Below are 19,115 nucleotides of genomic sequence, written 5' to 3' on the forward strand. Positions count from 1 at the left end.
TGCACCACTCTTTGCAGGTTTAAAAATTGCAAAAGTCAAAGACTTTGCTTTGAAAAGAGATCATCAGTGGATCATGCTCCAGAATGGTGGTGGCCTAAGGAATGGGACTAGATTAGATTTCTCAGAATTCCATTCACTATGCTCGGCCACCCATGCACTCAGAGGCCCCTGCAGCTGTGATAACCAACCCAACTCCATCTTGAGTCTTACCACCATTGTGTGCCTGTGCTTGGACAAAGCACCCAAAACCCAGATCCTGTTTGGGAGAAAACTTGCTACAGTTGCAGGATGTTTTGTAGCTCACCTACTGTGTGAAACCTCCTCTTGCCCCCACTAACCTGGCATGGTTCTGCTTGTATAAAATTTCACTTGTGCTCCCTTTGAGCCCTATCCAACTGAAAGCAAGGTTTAAAAGGAGAAAGCAAACTGCTTCTCAGCACTGAAAATTATTTCTAGCACTAGCCCCCTCTCAGATGCTAGCTTTAAATAAAAGAACTCAATTCTGGCTCAGAGTGGGGTGCATCTCTATATCTATAATTCCAACTCACTCGCCTATAATGCAACTGCTAGCAAGATGCAAAAAGTGTCAGCTACTGAAGCATACATACCTAGCTATCGTCCATGTGCGTGCTGGTTTTACATGTATGCAGGATGCAGGAGTGAGACTGCAGAGGTTTCCACCTGGATTTCAGGGGAAGCCCTGAGAGGCCAGCAATGTGCTCCTGAGACAGCAGTGTGTGTATCTGCAAGGGTGAAGCTGAAATTCCAGTGGAGGAACGTAGGACATCTGAGGAAAGCTGTGAGGACAGAGCAAAGGTGGGGCAAGAGAGAGGTCATGATGTCTAAAATCACTGGCAGTGCCATGGGTGGGGTGGGGTGGGGTGGGGGTCAAGTCCATTGGAGTTCACATCTCACCACATCTTGATCCTGGTGTTAGACACCGAACTACAGGATTTAATATGTGCCCTACTGGATTTCAATCTTGTTTTGGTTCCGTTCCTTTCTAGCCCCCCTTTTAACCTTTTGGAATGGGAATGTTTATCCTATGCCATTGTATACTGAGAGTGCTTAACTTCCTTTTCATTTTGATAGGTGTTTAAGGTGAAGCATTTGCCTAAAATCTTACAGGAAATTTGGAATTGAACTTTTCAGCAGTGGTGAAACTTTTAGAACTTTGACAATTCTTTGAAATGGACTAAATATATTTTGCATAAAAAGAATGGCATTAATATTTTGGGGTTTAGGAGTAAAATGTTATGACCTACACCCCTCAAACCCTCATGTGCTCATAGGTGGGGCCGGGAGGTGATTAGATCATGGGTTCATCAGTCGATTAGTCACATTATAACTACATGTGATTTGGAAGGTGAAGCCTGGTAGGAGGAAGTGAGTCACTGATGGTGTGGCCTGGAAGGGTGTGTTTCTCTCCCCCTTCCCTTGATCCATCTCTCTGTGCTTTGGAGCCATGTCCTAAGCAAGCCTTCTCTACCATGTCCCTCTGCCATGCTGCCCTGCCTTGGAGCCAGGTGATTATGGACTGAAACGTGTACAAATTGTGAGTCAAAATAAATCTTTTCTCCTTTAAGTTCCGGGTGTCAAGTATTGCATCGTAGTAACAAGAAAGTAACTAAGAGAGATTAGAATAAGGATTTTGTGTTTTATAAGATTAAGTAAATTTAGATTAAAATCTACTATTTAGTCTATTTTACCATAATCTTTTTTTAACATATTAATAATTCTTTTTCCTATAATCCCCTCACCTCTTTCCACCATTAAAACTACATATAGGGTGGTACATGTAAGCAATTAAATATAAAAAGGAGACCTTTTTCAGCTTATTTTTTCTTCTCAGGGACAATTTAATGTGAAAATGGTAATCTTTTCATTTGTTTGATTTATGCCTTTAGAATCTAGCACTGTAACAACTATTCATTGTTAATATGATGTCAACTTGAGTGTCTCACTTTTACTCTTTGTTATTCATGAAACTCAGCAGGAACATTAAGGCTGCTTAAAACAGTATTAGATGGCTCCCACTTTTCTCAGTCAGAAACTAATAAAAGTATTATACTGGAAACATGATTACTAATTCCAAGCAGTTTAAAATTTTAAAAAATCTGTTTTTTCATAAAAATATGGGTAATACATTTTTTTTTTCTGGCCAGAACTTTTTGTGCTTACAGAAAATGCTTTAATTTTCTACCTAGGTGTTATATTTTCCATGAAGTAAACTATTTTAAATTCTGCTCTTCTGAACAATAATATCTTGAATTCTGCTAATAGTCTGTAAAAATTTGAGTTTAAATTTATAGGTCTATCAAAATTTTGTGCCTTTTAAATGACCTTAAAGATCCTGTCATTGCTGCTCCTATACAAGATCTGAATAGTTAACATTATTTTTCTACTAAAAAGCCTAGAAATGAGCCAGTTGTGTTGGTGGATGCCTATAATCCCAGCACTCTGAGAGACTAAACCAGAAAGACCTCAGGTTAAAGCCCAACCACGCCAAGTTAGTGAACAATTAAAAGAAAACGAGATCAGGAGATAGCTTAGTGGCAAGTCCTTGGGTTCAATCTCCAGTTCCATCCACACATACAAACATGGTCTAGAATTGTACCCAATGCTTACCCATCTAAGTCACAACTTCAAAATGAATTTTCATCACAAAGTTGAAATAGTATATTAAATTTTAATACCTGCTTTTTTGTGTCTAAAGACAACATTACAATTTAACTTAAAAATCTTTATTGGTTTTGTTTTTTAATTTAGTTTAGAATCGGGAAATATAAAATAGAATAAGTGTTCCAATGGGTAAGCTGGAAAGATTGAGATACGTGGCTGGAAAAAGCAGAAACAAAGAAATAATGCTAGTAAGTCATTTCATAGTTTCATTTGAGGTTGGAGAAAAGGAAACAGAATGATAGAAATTAATTGGTTCACTTCAGGCTACTTTTTGTAAGGATTAAAGGACATCATAAGCATTCAAGCAAAGGAAATTTTGTCAGGCTGATTGGTTTTGGAAATGTGGTGCTCGCTCCATATCAATCTCTGTTTCCCCCACCTCAACTGAGAATTTAACCATGGGGATTTAACCACTGAGCTACCTTCTCAGACATTGTTATGTTTTACTATAAGACAAACTCCTACTAGATTTTCCAAACTTATTCGATTTTCCTAATTTCTTCAAGGTCAGATAACAATTTGATTTCTGTACAGTGATATGGGACTTTGGTAAGACTAACTGCATTATTTTTTGAACTGATCTATTGGGGCTTTCCCACTGCAGGAGCTTAAGTTAAATCAATATGTATTAATGCTTACCGATGCTTATCAATGGTTAAGCTAAATCAATGTCAATATTTTTATTAAAATGTTTTCATTGCCTAAAAATTACTATTTCTCAAAATATGTTCCCCAGCTCACTTGTATCAGAATTATCTGTTAGACTCACCAAAAAATATTGATTTCCTGACAGCAACCCTAAATCATTAAATAACCAAAAATGAGAAGCAATTTGGAGCTGACTTCCAAAAAACCATTTACTTACATTTACAAGGGTAATTGATTTAAGAGTTTCCCCACTGTCTGCATAGAAAGATGTTTACATCAGAAAACAGGGTGCTTTCTCCCTGTTGTTCTTAGGCTGAGAGAACGGCAGCTGTGCTAGTTTTCCTAGGTCAGGTTCACAGTTTGTGTTTGGGTAAATAAAAGTCTGTCTCTGAGTAGGAAACTTTGTGTTCATATCATAAAAAATAAATATAGATATAAAAACATAACAATCACTAATTGTCTTAGTATTTTCCAGCTGCTAATAAATGAATACCAGATAGTGGGTCGTGTAATTTCTTCCTTGATTTCTTCTTCAACCCATTGGGTATTTAGGAGTCTATTATTCAATTTTCAAGTCTTTCTAAATTTTCTGTTGTTTATTCTGATTGATTTGTATTTTTATTGCACATTTATCTAATAGTAAGCATGAGGTGATTTTGATTATTTTATAACTACTTAAGCAGGTTTTATGGAGTAGTATGTGATCTATTTTGGATAAAGTTTTATGTGCTAAAGAGAAGAATGTATACTTTTCTGTAGTAGGGTGCAGAGATCTATTAAGTACATATGTCCAAGGATGTTGCTCAACTCTGATATTTCTTTATTGATTTGTTTAGATGATCTATTTCTTTGCAAAAGTGTGGAATTGAGATCACCCGCTATGATTGTGTTAGTATTTATTTAGTCTTTTATATTCAGGAATGTTTTTTCATGAAGATATTTGCTGCAGTATTTGATGGATAAATATTTATAAATGTTATCTCTTCTTGTTGGATTGTCCCTTTAGCTAGTATGTAGTGAACTTATTTGTTTCTTCTGATTGATTTTGGATTAAAGTTTGCAATGTCTGAGGCTAAAATGGGTACCTATGCTTGTTTTGGGAGTCCTGATTCATGAAATACGATTTTTAGTCTATGAATATCTTTTCAAATTAGATGAGTTTCTTGGAAGCAACAGACTGCTGGTTTCTGTTTTTTGATCCAGTTTGTGAATTTGAAGAGTCTCCATTATTTAGAGAGCTGAGGTCATTGACATTGAGAGATATTACTGAAAGATGTTGATTAATTACTAACATTGTAACTTACCCATGTAAGTTAATTAGATGTCTTGTAGGCAGTTAGACAGAGCAGCCCTCGAGGAGCCAACATGGAGGACAGTCAAGATATATTCACTGAAGGACAGTTTTGTAAAAGTAGAGAAACTACTGCACCCATGTGCTTCCCTTAGGGATGACTAGAAGTGATTGATATTTTAAATAGGTATCAATTACCTGCGTGGGGAACCAAGACCTTCTAGGGAAGCTCCCTGACCCATCTTTTTTTTTTTTTTTTTTTTGATACCAGGGATTAAACTTGGGACTGTGTGGTTGCAAGGCAGGTGCTGGAACCACTGAGCTAAATCCCCGGCCCTCCTAGCCCATCTTTTACCAGAAATCCTTGTTCATTTCTTGTATGACTGCTATGTGAGTTGCTTCCCATTTGATCCCAATTTAATCAATATTACCTAAGCAACTATACTTGTCATAATTTTATTGGTTACTCATAGTTTTGTCCCACCTCATGTCCACCTTGTGATTTCTCATTGGATCAACACTACCAAAGTGACTATACTTGTAATCTTACTAGTTGACTGCAGTTTTGTCTCACCTTGACCCTGCCCCACCTTGTGGTTTTGCTCCATAAAAATACCACTGGGAAACAAGACCCCCAGGCAAATCATTTTCCTGTCCCCTTTCTGTCTCTCTTAGTCAGAAGCTATCTTTCTCTCAATAAATTTTTCCTAAATTTAATGTTCATTTTTCCTAGAATTCATTCTTCGATTTTAGAGAACACAAACTCATGCTTCAGATATCTAGCAGGTATCATGAAATCAACCAATAACAAATGCTGGCAGGGCTTTGGGGAAAGAGGAACCCTGCTCCACTGCTGGTGGGAGTGCAGACTGGTGCAAGCACTGTGGAAATCAGTATGGAGATACCTCAAAGAACTAGGACTAGAAATCCCATTTGACCCTGCTGTTCCACTGCTGGGGATCTTCCCCAAAGAATTAAAAGAATCATACCACAGTGATATATGTGCGCCCATGTTCATAGCAGCACAGTTTGTAATAGCTAAAACTTGGAAACAGCCCAAATGCCCATCAACTGGAGACTGGATAAAGAAAATGTGGTTTTTCTATTTAATGAAGTACGACTCAGCCATAAAAAATGAGAAATTAGAGACATTTATTGATAAATGGATGCACTTTGAGGTGATACTCTTAAGTGAAATAAATAGGACATACATGTGCAAATATCAAAAAGTTTCTCCAGTGTGAGAAACCGAAAGTGTAAATAAGGACTAAAAGATATAATAGATAATGTGACATAGAAAGAAAAGGGGCAAAGGGGAAGAGGAAGTGGGAGGGGTAGGGGAAAGGAAAGAAGGGAATGGAATTAATATGAGAAAATGAAAAAATGGAAACAAAGTCTTTGTAAATAGGGAGGGATGGAGGGGTTGAAGGGAGGGCAGGGGAAGGGGGAAAAATAACCAAGAGAGATTATGTAAAGGTGCACATTTCCAATGATGAATGTCATTATATTTCATACCTAAAATGTATCAATGAAATAATGTTAAAAAAACAGTTATCTAGCAGGTTTGAGAGTTGTATCTGTTCCCCTATATCACTATCATTTTGCTCTTTCTTTGTTGGTCATTTAGCTTTTCTTTCCCAGTTATTTGTGTTGTTGTTGTATATCTACTAATCTTGCTTATTTTCATTTATCTTTTTTTTGGCTTTATTGGTTTCACAGTTTCTGTCTAGGATGTGCTTCAGTTTTTTCTGGAGTGCTGGTTTGTCATTCATAAATCTCTTGAGTTGTTATATTTTATGAAATATCCTTACTTTTCCATCCAATTTGAAGGAAAGTTTGGCTGGATATCTTAATTTGAGTTGGAAGTTGTTTTCTTTTTGCACATGAAAATACTTCACTCCAAGGTCTTCTCTTCTTTAGGGTTTGTATTGATAAATCTATTGTGATTCTAATGGGTTTATCTTTCAATGTGATTTTATTTTTCTGTCATTGCTTTTAAAATTCTGTGGGTTTTTTTGTTGTTGGACATGTGACATTCTAATTATGATATATGCTTGTGAGCATCTTTACTCATCATAGTTGTTTGGTGTTCTAGAAGCCTCATTCAATGTATATTGAACTCTTTTCTCATACTTTGGAAAATTTTCATTATGATTTCTGTAACCAGATTAATTATTCCATCTGTGTTATCTTCTAGTATTTTTTTTTAACTCCAATTAACCATATGTGCTCTTCTTAGTGTTGTCTAATAGCTCTTCCATGATTTTTTTTCTTTTTCTATCTTCTTTTAGGCTTTTCTAAGTACATTGTGGTAATTTACTATCTTGTCCTCAAATTTAGAGACTATGTCTTCATATTGTTCATTTTTGACAGTTTTGAATTCTACGCAATTTGTGGAATTTCTGTCTCATGCCTTTTATTGGAGTCTATATTTTTGGTGAATTTGTCATTCATGTTTTGAATTAATTTATTCGGCTCTTCCAAATTTTGGTTTCTCCCAAATTCACATTTGGGATTTTTATAGATAATTCCATAAACTTTGGGTCCTTTCCTCTTTGAATTCACCCCATTTCTTTATCTCTTCTTTAAAAAATTTATAGAACACTTTCTTTTCTCTTCATTCTTTTTTGTTTTCCTGAACATTCTTTTCTCTTAATCTGGCTTTGGAGAGTTGGAAAACCTTGGAGGGGGGTTGCCTTGTTTCCATGACCCTGTGTGTGTAAATAAATATATATGCTTTTTATTTTTCTCCTTTTTTTCCTAGTTCTAGTAGAATGAGGAGAACTTGCATTTTATACGGAGATTTTTTAGGAACATACTGCCTTCCCATGATATATTTTCAGCTTTATATGTTGTGAGATTGTATTTACCCCTTCAGCTATTTAATATATTCATGACAGGGCTGTAATTTGTATGCCTCCCTGCCAGGCAGCTCTGATTTAATTCATGTTTTGCTGCTGGTTGTTTCTGATTTGGATTCAGTTAGCTAATGTTGTATATTTAATCTTTGTGTACTCTTGTTAATATAAGATACTAAAACAAAAGCAGTCATTGTTATTTCTCACTAAATTAATATTAAGCTCAGTGGTGAATTTTTATCTTATTTTTCCTTTAATGTTCCTTAGTAATTCTTCTCATTTTTGCTTGGAATTTTCATTTGAAAGTAATACATAATTTTTTATACATATATGTGTATTCTAACCTATTCTTTTTCAATTTTTAAGAGTATAGTGAGTGGTATGCTGGAGTCGAATGGCTCCAAGCTCAAACTTTCCACTCCTTGAACAGCAGAGTTTGATAAAAGTCTCCATGGTGTTCAGGGTTCGTAACTTTGCTCTGCAGTCAAACCAAAAATTTGAAGTGAAAAAACCTTTAAGGTAGACTGCGTCATATGTCTCATGTCACTGTGGACACAAAGGTGTCTCCCAGACAACATATAGTACTTGTGTTAGCATGTTAAAACAGTCATCATTGTGCTTTTGTGTGTGTGTGTGCTTTATTTGCATAAAATGTTGTAACCATGGTGCCAAAGAAAATTAGCGATAGCAGCAGTAAATCTAAGAGGAAAATTAAAACCAAAATTGAGTTTTAGAAAGAAATCATTAGAAAATTTGTTAAAGTCTTGGAAAAATGAATTTATAAGTGTAATTTTGGGGCCTCAGAACCAATTATTTGGTTTTCCATTCTTTGTTATGGGAAAAACATGCTCAATTCTTGAACTTCTCAGTGTTCAAACACAAATTTGGAATGAATTGATTTTGTAGGTTTTCTTCCCATTACAGTGTTAAACACAGAAAATGGACAATTCATCTCCTGAATTGATAAGTATATCTCATCAGAGAAAAAGGTCATGGCCTACCTATTACTCATCAGATAAAAATGCATTCGGATTAGATGAATGTAATCTTGTGGCCAATACATCCGATGAACATAGTATCAATTGGATATGAATGTAGAGAAATCAGGAGAAAGAATATCAGACAATAATAGAAAAAAACATGACAGAACATGAGTGCATGGAGCTGCAAAATATGAAACTTATAATAAAAATATTAATTACAGTGTTGTATAAATTATTCATAGCCAAGAATACACTTGAAATTATAGTTTAAGAAACAAATTGATATGTCATACAATGAGGCTTTAGTGAAAAAAAAAAGAAAATATTACCAATGCCAAGAATTTGTTACAATTAGTGAGATGAAAATTCTTTTTTAAAATTTTTTTCCCCCTTAACTTTATTGGTACATTTTAGGTATAAAATACAGTTACATTCATCATTGGGATCTTGTACCATTATGTGAGTTTCTTGGTTCTTATTTTTTACCCCTTCCCCTGGCCTCCCTTCACCCCTTCCACACTTCCCTATTTGCAAAGACCTTGTTTCCATTTTTTTCCTTTTCTCATATTTTTTCTTTTCCCTTTTTTTCCTTTCCCCTACCCGTCCCACTTCCCCTCCACCTTTAGATCTTTACTTACTGTTACACAATATCAATTATACATTTTCAAAATTACAATATCAAGATCTAGGAGACATTACCACAGATTTTACGGAATTTAAAAGGATATAGAAAGTATATTACAAAAATCGGTTTTGAAATAAATTTGACAACTTCTAAGAAGTACTTTGGAAGACAAATTAATGAAAGTAATTCTGGAGGAAATATAAAATTTAATAGCACCTATTGAAGAAAGTATATTCCTAGTTTGAAAACCTACCTATATGACAACAGCAGGCTCATATACATTTTAACTGATAAATTATATCAAACAATTAAAGCAGAAAAAGAAGGAACACTTCTCCCCTCATTTTAGGAAATCAACATTGTGCTAATCCTAAAACTGGATAAAGATAATAGAAGAAAAAAGTATGAATATAGATAGAAATTTGTTTAACAAAACAAACTATTAGAAGTCAGATCTGTCAGGATGGAGAAAGTGGTTTTGTTATAGGGATGGCAGTGTTGGTTCAGCATCGGAAGATCCACCCCCAAAAGTCATCATTTTGAAAGAAGAAAGGAAAAAGCCATATGATCCTGTCACTTGTTTGAAGAAAAAGTATTGGACTAAATTCTACAGCTGTTCATGGTAAAAGCAATCAGGAGACTAGAAGTAGAACAGAAACTTCTCAATAGATTAAAGACATGTACTCCATACTTCCAGCGAGAATGCCTTATACGAATGGAGAAGATACAATGCTTTCTCCTTAAGGTGGGGAACAAGGGCAGATATGCTTACTCTTTATCTGTCCATTAAACTTTGAAACCTAGTTCCCACCAAAATAGTCTAGAAATAAAATGACACAACTAAGATAGGATTGGCATGGCAGAAGCAAAATCTTTATATGTAGATGAAATGATCATCTACAGAGAAAATACTAAGAAATCTCTAGGAGCCCCTAGAACTTCTACTTGAATTTAGCAGGATTAGAAAACACAAGGTATATATAAAAATTCAGGTCTGTGTATACTTGCTATAAATGAAGAATTGGATATTGAAATTTAAAAATTATGTAGGAGTACAGAGGACCTAGAAAAGTTAAAAACAAAAACAAAATCAGTGTTGGAAGACGTTTAGTATCTAATTTTAAGACTTCTTCTAAAGCTACAGTAATCAAGGCAGTGTTGGTGTAAGGAAAAACATATAGATTATTTGAATAAATCAGAGAATCTAGAAATAGAACCACACATATATGGTCCACTGAGTTTTGAAAGATTATTTAACATTAGCATTTTATAGAATAAAACTCAATTCAAGAGCCGAGGAAGAGATAGTGTTTTCAGCAAATGGCACTAGAACACCTGGTATCCGTATATAAAAAATTAACCTCAACCCTTTATTTCCATACATAAAAATAATTTGAAGGGATCTATGAACCTAAATAAGAAAGCCTAAAAATATGAAACTTTAAGAAGAAATTATAAGGGAAAATACTTATGAATTCAGGGTAGGCAAGAACTATCTAGGATACAAAAAACATGATGTATAGAAGAAAAAAATTGATAAATGAGATTCCATCAATATTTAGAACTTTAAATGACATCATTAAAATGAAAAGTAGTCCTCAAACAGACCACATTTACAATGCATATAACCTATGACCAGAATATACAAAGAATTCTTAGAGTTCATTAATAGACAACCCAATTAAAATGTAGACATAAGAAGATGATAAATAGCCAGTATAGTACAAAGAAAGATGTGCAACTCTAGAATCAGAAAAATACTAATCAGTACAATAATAATATTGAATTATACACTCATTAGGAAGATGAAGTTAAAAGTTTTAAAAGCTTTGTCATGATTTTTACTTTTTGTTGGATTCTCCCCCTTTGCGTTTAATTTGTCATGCTCAATGGATTCATTCTGCTGGGTTTCCTGGGGTTGTGATCCTCATTGTCTTTTCCTAGAGTATTGTCTAAAAGTTTTTGGAGTGCTGGTTTGGTATTCATGAAGTTCCTGAGGTGCTCTTTATCATGAAAGTATCTTATTTCTCCATCCATTTTGAAAGATAGTTTTTCAAGGTACATCAATCTGGGTTGGAGGCTGTTTTCCTTTAGGGCTAGAAATACATCACTCCAAGCTCTTCTTGCCTTGAGGGTTTGCACTGAGAAGTCTGCTGTGATTCTGCTGGGCTTTTCTTTGTATGTGATTTGTTTCTTTTCTCTCACTGCTTGTAGAATTTTGTTCTTCTGTTGGATTTCTGGAATCCTAACTATTATATGCCTATGTGTAGATTTTTTTTGATTAAGGTTAGCTGAATTCCTATATGTCTCACTTATCTGTATGTCAAGTTCTTTTCCCCTCCTTGGGAAGTTTTCTGCCATCACTTCTGTGAAGAGTTTTTTTATGTCATCTACACTCTCTCCTCTTTCTTCATTGACTCTAATCAGTCTTAAGTTATTCTTCTTTGCATCATCTAGCAGCTGCTGGATTGATTTCTCCTGTTCCCTCACAATTTTAAAGCAATTTTTCTTTTCCTCCTCACTAATTGCAATCTTATTTTCTATATGTGAAATTCTATCCTCACATTGGTTCATTCTGCTGTGCAGTCTTTCGACGGAGTTTTTAATCTCTTGGAAATCTGTTTGTATCTGTTTTATGGATTCCATTTGTTTCCTATGTTGGGATTCCATCATGTTCCTCAGATCCTCTGTTTTTTTATCTGTGTACTCTCTAGATTTATTAATCATATCTTGCACCATGAGCAAAATCTTTGCTGTTATCTGAGCAATTATTTCTGATTTCATTTTTCCCAGATCCTCTTTTGTTGCCAGTTCAGAGAGTCCAGGTGGTTGAGTATCAGATTGTTCCATCTCGTTTCCCTTTGGGGTTGCTGTAAGTGATCTGGAAGTCTGTTTTTGAGGCTTGTTTATGTGTTTTCTGATTTCCACGGTGGGGGGGGGGCGGTGTGCTTCTGTCGCCCACGTGGCTCACCTTCTGTGCCCTAGGAGCTTGGGAAGGCAGCAGGGGAGCTTCCTTCCGGGTTCTGTGACCAGCTCAGCTTCTCTGCCCTAGGAGTTTGGAATGGTGGTGAAGGAGCTTCCTTCCGGGTGCTGGGACCAGCTCACCATCTCTGCCCTAGGAGCCTGGGATTGAGATGAAAATTCTTGTAGCTATATTATTAATTATGGAGATAGTACCATTACCAGCTATTAGATTTTATTGGTCTGAAAATAATATGCATGCTGATGGACATATAAGGAATGCCATGCAATATGATTGCTTTTTGGCTATTTTGAACTGTATATTTCTCTGACAACACCACATGCAAAGCCAGAGATCCTTTGAATAAATTTAGAAAAATCATGGAAGAAATTATTAGCACATTCAAGAATGCAGTAAAACCTGGAAGAAATATAGTGATGGACAAAAGTATGATTTTGTGGCACGGATATCTATGTTTTCACCAATACATCAAAAGAAAATGCTGCAAATGTGGGATAACATTATGTAAATTATATTTGTCTATGGTTACTCCTATGATTTACATGTCTATACCATTAAAGATGTGAATCCTTCTATGCATAGGCATTCTTATGAAGTTATTTTGAAATTAATGAACAGCTTGTTATTTGAACATTGCACATTATATACACATAGTTATTATTTGAGTGTATGCCTAGCACAAGAACTTTTAGAAAAAGAAATGTACTTTTGTGGCACTACAGTGCCAAATCAAAAAATTTTACCAGTACAAGTGAAGACATAGAGAATATTATAAACTTTGGACATCATTCTGGTGTAAAATTTGTTTAAATGGACTGATTAAAGAGCCATTTGAATGTTAGCAACTTGTAAATATCATGCAAGTATATTGATCAAAGGAAAAACTAGAAGCAAAAAAAGCCCTGTTCTTGTCTTTGATTACAATAATGCAAAGAAAGGTGTTGGACCAGATTTCATCCTATTACATCAGATTACAGTTGCTAAGGAAAAACATTAAAATGGTATAAAAATTTATAATACAGATAATTTCTGGTACAACAGCTATAAATTCATAATATATACACCAGCAATGTGATACTCATAGGATTTCTATGTTAAAATTTAGAGAATAAATTATTGATAAACTATTAACCTGTGAAGAAATGCCATGGTTATAAATTACTCAAAAAAACTCAGTTTATAGAAGCTTATTTAGGATTGGCAAGAAATGCATGCAAGCGATATAGAAAATGTTATTGAAAATTGCCTGAAAAAATAGGTGCTGCTATGGCCACAGAAAAGGCCAAATGTATCAGGAAGTTTTGTGCACTCAGCACAAATCAGCCACCTTTATGTATAAAATATTTTAAAGAAATTCATGAATATATGTAAATTTCTTTTAATTTAATGAGATAAACTTGATTATTGTAATAATAGTTAATTGGTATGAATAGGAGTAATTAATATTTATATTTGGGCAGTAGTAATTCAAAGATAAACAACTAAATTTGGTATGTTTATAGACTTTTTATTAATTTTATTAGTGAAAGACTGATAAATGTGATTAGATCTGTTTGTACTACCAGTAGTTCCAGCTGCCTAATGGAATAGTCATGCATATACCACCAGTGGTGCAAGCCAGCGGGATTGTGTTAGTATGAGAGATTTGACTTTGTCCTTGTGTTTTGAGGAAAGAATTACTCCTGGTTATAACAGCATCAAATGATCCAGTCATATATCTCTTACATTGATAAACCTCGCATTTACACTTTCACCCTTTATCAACACTTTATGTAGCCTATGTTCAGTTATTAGTAGAAGTTGTTTTATGACTTGGCAGAAGAAGGGGGAAGAGACTGAAGGTTGGGTGAAACAGGAGAGAAAGTTAGAAAGGGGGAAATTGGTAGTGGGAAGAGCAATGGGTGCAAAAAATTTGATTTGATATATTTTTAGTTGGATTGAAGGGTTAGTGTTGAGGATTTAAGAACACATCTGTGGGGACAAGGATGAGACATAGGAGGAGGGAGGTGTACTTCAGGATTGAGGAAAGCTATGTGGCTGTCAGAGCCTGTTGTATAAAATTGTATGCATGTAATGTGGAAAAGAGATAAGGATGACATCAGATTGTGTGAGATATAGAAAAGCAAAAGGATTGGGTGTATAGAGGTCTGATAGTGGCTGCCAAAAAATGGCAAACTAAAAATTGAGAGGAGGAACTTAAAAAGTGGGAAAAATAAATAACAAATAAGATAATAGTATTGCCACAGGAGCTTGCAGTGAGAAACTAGATAGGGAGATGAGAAGAGGCAGAGATCATAGAAACCAACTAAATGAAAACAAATATAAGAAAAAACAAACAAGAAAATCAAAACACAGAGAATATCTGGTGGAAACTCAGTCCAAACATTTGAACAAGAAAATATATGTGTAATTCACCTGGGAACACTGCCAAAAAGCCTAGGTGTTCATATCGTTCCTTTCTCCCATTGATTGCTGTGTGATTCTGTACACCCACACCAATATCACCTCTGACCTTATCACTGCGAAAACTGAAGCTGACCCAGTTTCAAGACTGCCTTCTGCTAGCTTGCCCCTCAGGCATGATGTAGGAATTGAGAGGCAGGTTCACTGGTGGAGTCAGGGGCACACTCTTGCTCCCCCGAGGAACCTCAGTCTGTGACTGTTTGCATTTGTTGGCTGGGGAGTTTACTGGAGATGGCAACAACTGGTGGACAACTGCTTTGCTCTTCATTCTCAGGCAGGAGTCCACAAATTTCTTGGGCATGAGTGCACCTGCTGAAATCTGCAGTCCCTGTCACTCTTCCCAGGGTGTGGGAGGTGTTTCCTTGCCCTTGGTGAGCACTGGTAGGGATTTTGCAGGAAATGGCAGAAGCTGCATTTTCTTCCTTACTACTATGACATAAAGCCCTTTCATCTGCACAATTCCCTTCTTGTCTTATTTGCAATCTGATTGCAAGAGGCCACCTATGATCTCTGCAGATGAGTGTATGGTCTGGTGATATGCAAGGCAGATGCAGACTGGATTCAGCCTGTGACCAGTGGGCCAGTGGAGATACAGGACTGATGCTAGATGATTCAGACATGCTGCCTGCAACTCAGCTGGTGGGTGGACCAACAGAGCTGGAGATGGTGGTTCAGGAGTGCTTGCCTGTTAGTCAACAGGCAATCTGGGCAAGTGGGCTCCTGGGTGTGTGCTGGAGACCATGTGAATGTGCTGATGACTTGGCCTGGTCAGACTGGCACATGAGCAGAGCTGACTCTAATTTGTTCTGATTCATCTATGTAACCTCTTGCACTTGAGTCTGGAAAGGGGAGCTACCCTTCCCACGGTACTCGATGGGGAGGAGAATACAGGAAACATCATTCTCTGGTGTTTGGGGAGGGGTTATGTAGGTGGGAGCAAGTGTTGGCAAAGTCTGTCCCGGGAATCTGGACACTTGGCTCATTATCAAAATGGCTGCTCCCCAGAGCCTCAGAAGTGATGCTTCCCTTTTTTAGTTGTCCGTATGTTTGTTTGATCTACATATATTGCTTTTCTTATTAATTTTCTGCTTCAGTGTGAAAACCTGTTCCCCCCGCCATCAAACACCTTGTTCCTCAGAGAGTCTTCTCTGAGCTTCTGCAGTGTGACTCCTCCTGTAGTCAGCCATGTTGAATTCCTTGTTCATATTTTTTTAATGTTGATATTGGAGGTGAGATTACATCAATGCCAGTAATAGTTACTATAACATTATTTGAATTGTTATTGAACATTTTCTCACTGTTTTTAAGATGTTATCTCATGCAGATATTACTACAGTGCCCATTTTATAAGTGGGAAAACTCTACTTGGAAATATTTTCTTATGCAAATGAGAATCCCCAGCGTATCCTTTGCAGTACACTACTAAACTATCACTTAAAAATTTAAGAAGGGTAATAACTCTTCATTTAATAATTTGTAATATCAAGCTGCACATATTTATATTATTATTCTTGAAGATATTTCTGTTAAATTGATTATAAAAGTATGATCAACATATATCATTTTCATTCACCATTACTAGATATATTCAAATACACATATAAAATATACAGAGTAGTTTAATAAAGTAGTTATCATCCAGCTTCAGCAATAATTATCTCATGATGAAATTCACTTCAGTTTTATATCTACTCAAACTCAAATTACTTTGAAGACAATTTCAAAATATTTCATCCACATGTATTCTATACATTCTGTGTATCTTATGTTTGTAATAGTACCAAAATCCCACCATAGAATAACAACAAGAAAAACACATCTATTTATTTCTTACTAACTTTAACCTAAAATATCCAGGCAGGGTCAGAATTTCTAATTTATGAAATATAAACAAATTTTACAGTTATTTTTCTGAATACATATTCAAAAAAGATTTGTACATTGTGATTGACTTACCTATCTTCTGAATCTTTACATCTGCACATTGCCTTTTGATTCTCCTTTGTTCTGTTTTCTTTTTAGTAATTTATTTTGCAAAAAACTGATCCAAGCCTGGTGGCCAAGGTATATAATTCCAGAATCCTGGGCAACTGAGGTAGGAGGATTGCAAGTTCAAGCTCAGTCTGGGCAACTTACTAATGTAGAGAGATCCAGTCTCAAAATACAAAATTTTAAAAAGGCTGGCAATGTAGCTCAGTGCAAAAGCCCTGGGTTCAATCCCTACTACCACAACAACTTTTACTATAGAACACTTTCATGGTTTGAATTTTGTGATCTGCATCAGGGAGTGCAGTGTCACATTTTTATTTATATTACTATTTCTAAAAATATGAGGTTGCAGTTAAAGGGTGGGTCAAATTCAGGTTCAGTCGTTAGTTCTGTGTTCTGTTATTGGGCCACTTACAGTATGTACACAGCTCTCTTCTTGTTATCAGTATCGATATTCCACGACTGGATTCACTAATTCGTTAGGAATTGTAAATTTGGGATATTTTAATTCCAGTAATTATTTTTCAGTGTTATAGATGAAATTGTTAATAGAATAACTGTCATTTATAAAAATTTTAGGTCAGTTTAAAAACAGGAATAAATGTTTTATTTTACTCTGGATTTTACAGCTTTTAAGATAAACTGGTTGACAAAACTTCTAGAAGAAGGTGTGTGTGTGTGTGTGTGTGTGTGTGTGTGTGTGTATGTGCACACATACACCAAATGAAATATTTACTTTTGTGGCCTAAATCTGTATGTACTATTTCCTTATTCTTTCTGTATTTCATATTTTCTCCTCTTTGCCCAGTAGGCATCATCCCAAGTAGGCATGATACAATGTTCCATGCTCATTGTGCCCCACTCCAGAGCAGAAATCAAGCAAAGGACTATTTTAATAGTAAATGGCATTTAGAGCCAAAAAAAAAAAATACCTACTAGATATGGTTGTGGCTTTTGGATAATCATTATTTCCAGGATTTTCTATGGACCAAAATAGAAATTTTATGTACATGTAATTCTAATTTTAGATAATATCAACACCAATCACTGAAATAGTTGTAAAATTGGCTTATGTTTTGATTTCTGAGTTTATGTCATTTAAATTATTTCATGTGGCATGTATGGATGAAGTATCATATATATAAGTCACATGAAATAATTTTAGTTTGAGTGATTATAGCTTTAGCATATATATACTTCAAGGAATATATATGAATTAAAATTTAATTTTAACTTAGTAATTGTTTTTAATAGATCACTGCAAAATTAGCTAAAAATACAAGAAACTGTCAAAGGCTAGGGTCTTACTTTTCTTGTTGTTGAGGCAAAATACCCGACACCCAAAATTAAAAGGGGAAAGGTTTATTTAGCTTACAGTTTGTAGAGGTTTCAGTCCATAATTGGCTGGCTCCAAGGCAGAGTGGCACATGGCAGAGGGGCAACAGTTCATGGTGGAGGAAGACAGCAAAAGCAACAAGGGAAGAGACCTTAACAGTGTCTTCCTGGGCCTTTTATGTTATCCAGATTACTTAGGGCTGGTAGAACTTACATCCTTAATTCTAGTGCCCTTGAGCCTAGCATTGCACCATGAATCAATCATATACTCTAAATTCAGCCACCTCTGAAAAAGGCCCACCTAAGACTGCAAAAGACTTTAGTGGGGGGATGGCTCTAGACCCCAATCATAACAGCTGGGTAATGGTATCAATGTAAAATAACACAATCCTGGACATCACTACCATTTATACTGACTGAGCAGCTCTTCCCCATGAGCTTTCACTAGCTGCTTACAAGAAAAATTTAAAATACTGCAAGAGACAACAAACCATAGAGGCAGTTTCTATGTTCAGAGAGAACTACTCGGATACAAACATTGCCTGATTTCCCAAACCATTCCTCTCAAATGAAGCAAAAGACATCAGCCAATGCAGGATAAACTGGAATCTTTCTGCCTTAGATAGCTAAATGAGGAGTACAACCAAAATGTGTTTGACCACAGGGAAGAGGCAAGGAAATTTTATGAACCTAGAATTAAGCATCCCTAGAAAACAGGTATCTGTTACCACTGGGTAAAGGTGGAAAAAATAAACTCCCTTGTCTTACATCTATTTCTACAGACATAAAAGTCATTAGGCAAAATTAAAGTACAAACAAGACAATATTTTTCAAGCAAAGTGTTATTATTGTCAATAATAATCTGAGCTACATGAGAATTAATTCTACCATCAAACAGGAGGGACTGACCAGCAGGTGCTCTCTCAGTTGGACTTGCACATGAGAGACCAGTGCTGGCTCATACACAGATTTTAACCTTGTCAGACTATATGCAGTAAACCTAGCTAAATTTGACCCAGATTGTTAATCCCAGAAAATGCGTGTGATTTTAAGTTACTAAATACATGTTAATTGATTAATGTCAGTAGAAAAGAATACACCATGCAAGGCAAGAGACAATTGGGTGGCTTTGCTAAAATGCTGAAAGAATAATTATTCAACTAGAATATCCAATTAAACAAAAATATTTCAAAACAAAGAAGAAATAGCAAAGAAAAGGCAAATGTATTTTCAGCAGATGTGAACTATAAGAAGTGTT

Source organism: Heterocephalus glaber, unplaced genomic scaffold (assembly GCF_053883595.1).
Source record: "Heterocephalus glaber isolate CG9 unplaced genomic scaffold, H.glaber_assembly_v1.0 deba00001600, whole genome shotgun sequence".
NCBI classification, from domain to species: Eukaryota; Metazoa; Chordata; class Mammalia; order Rodentia; family Bathyergidae; genus Heterocephalus; species Heterocephalus glaber.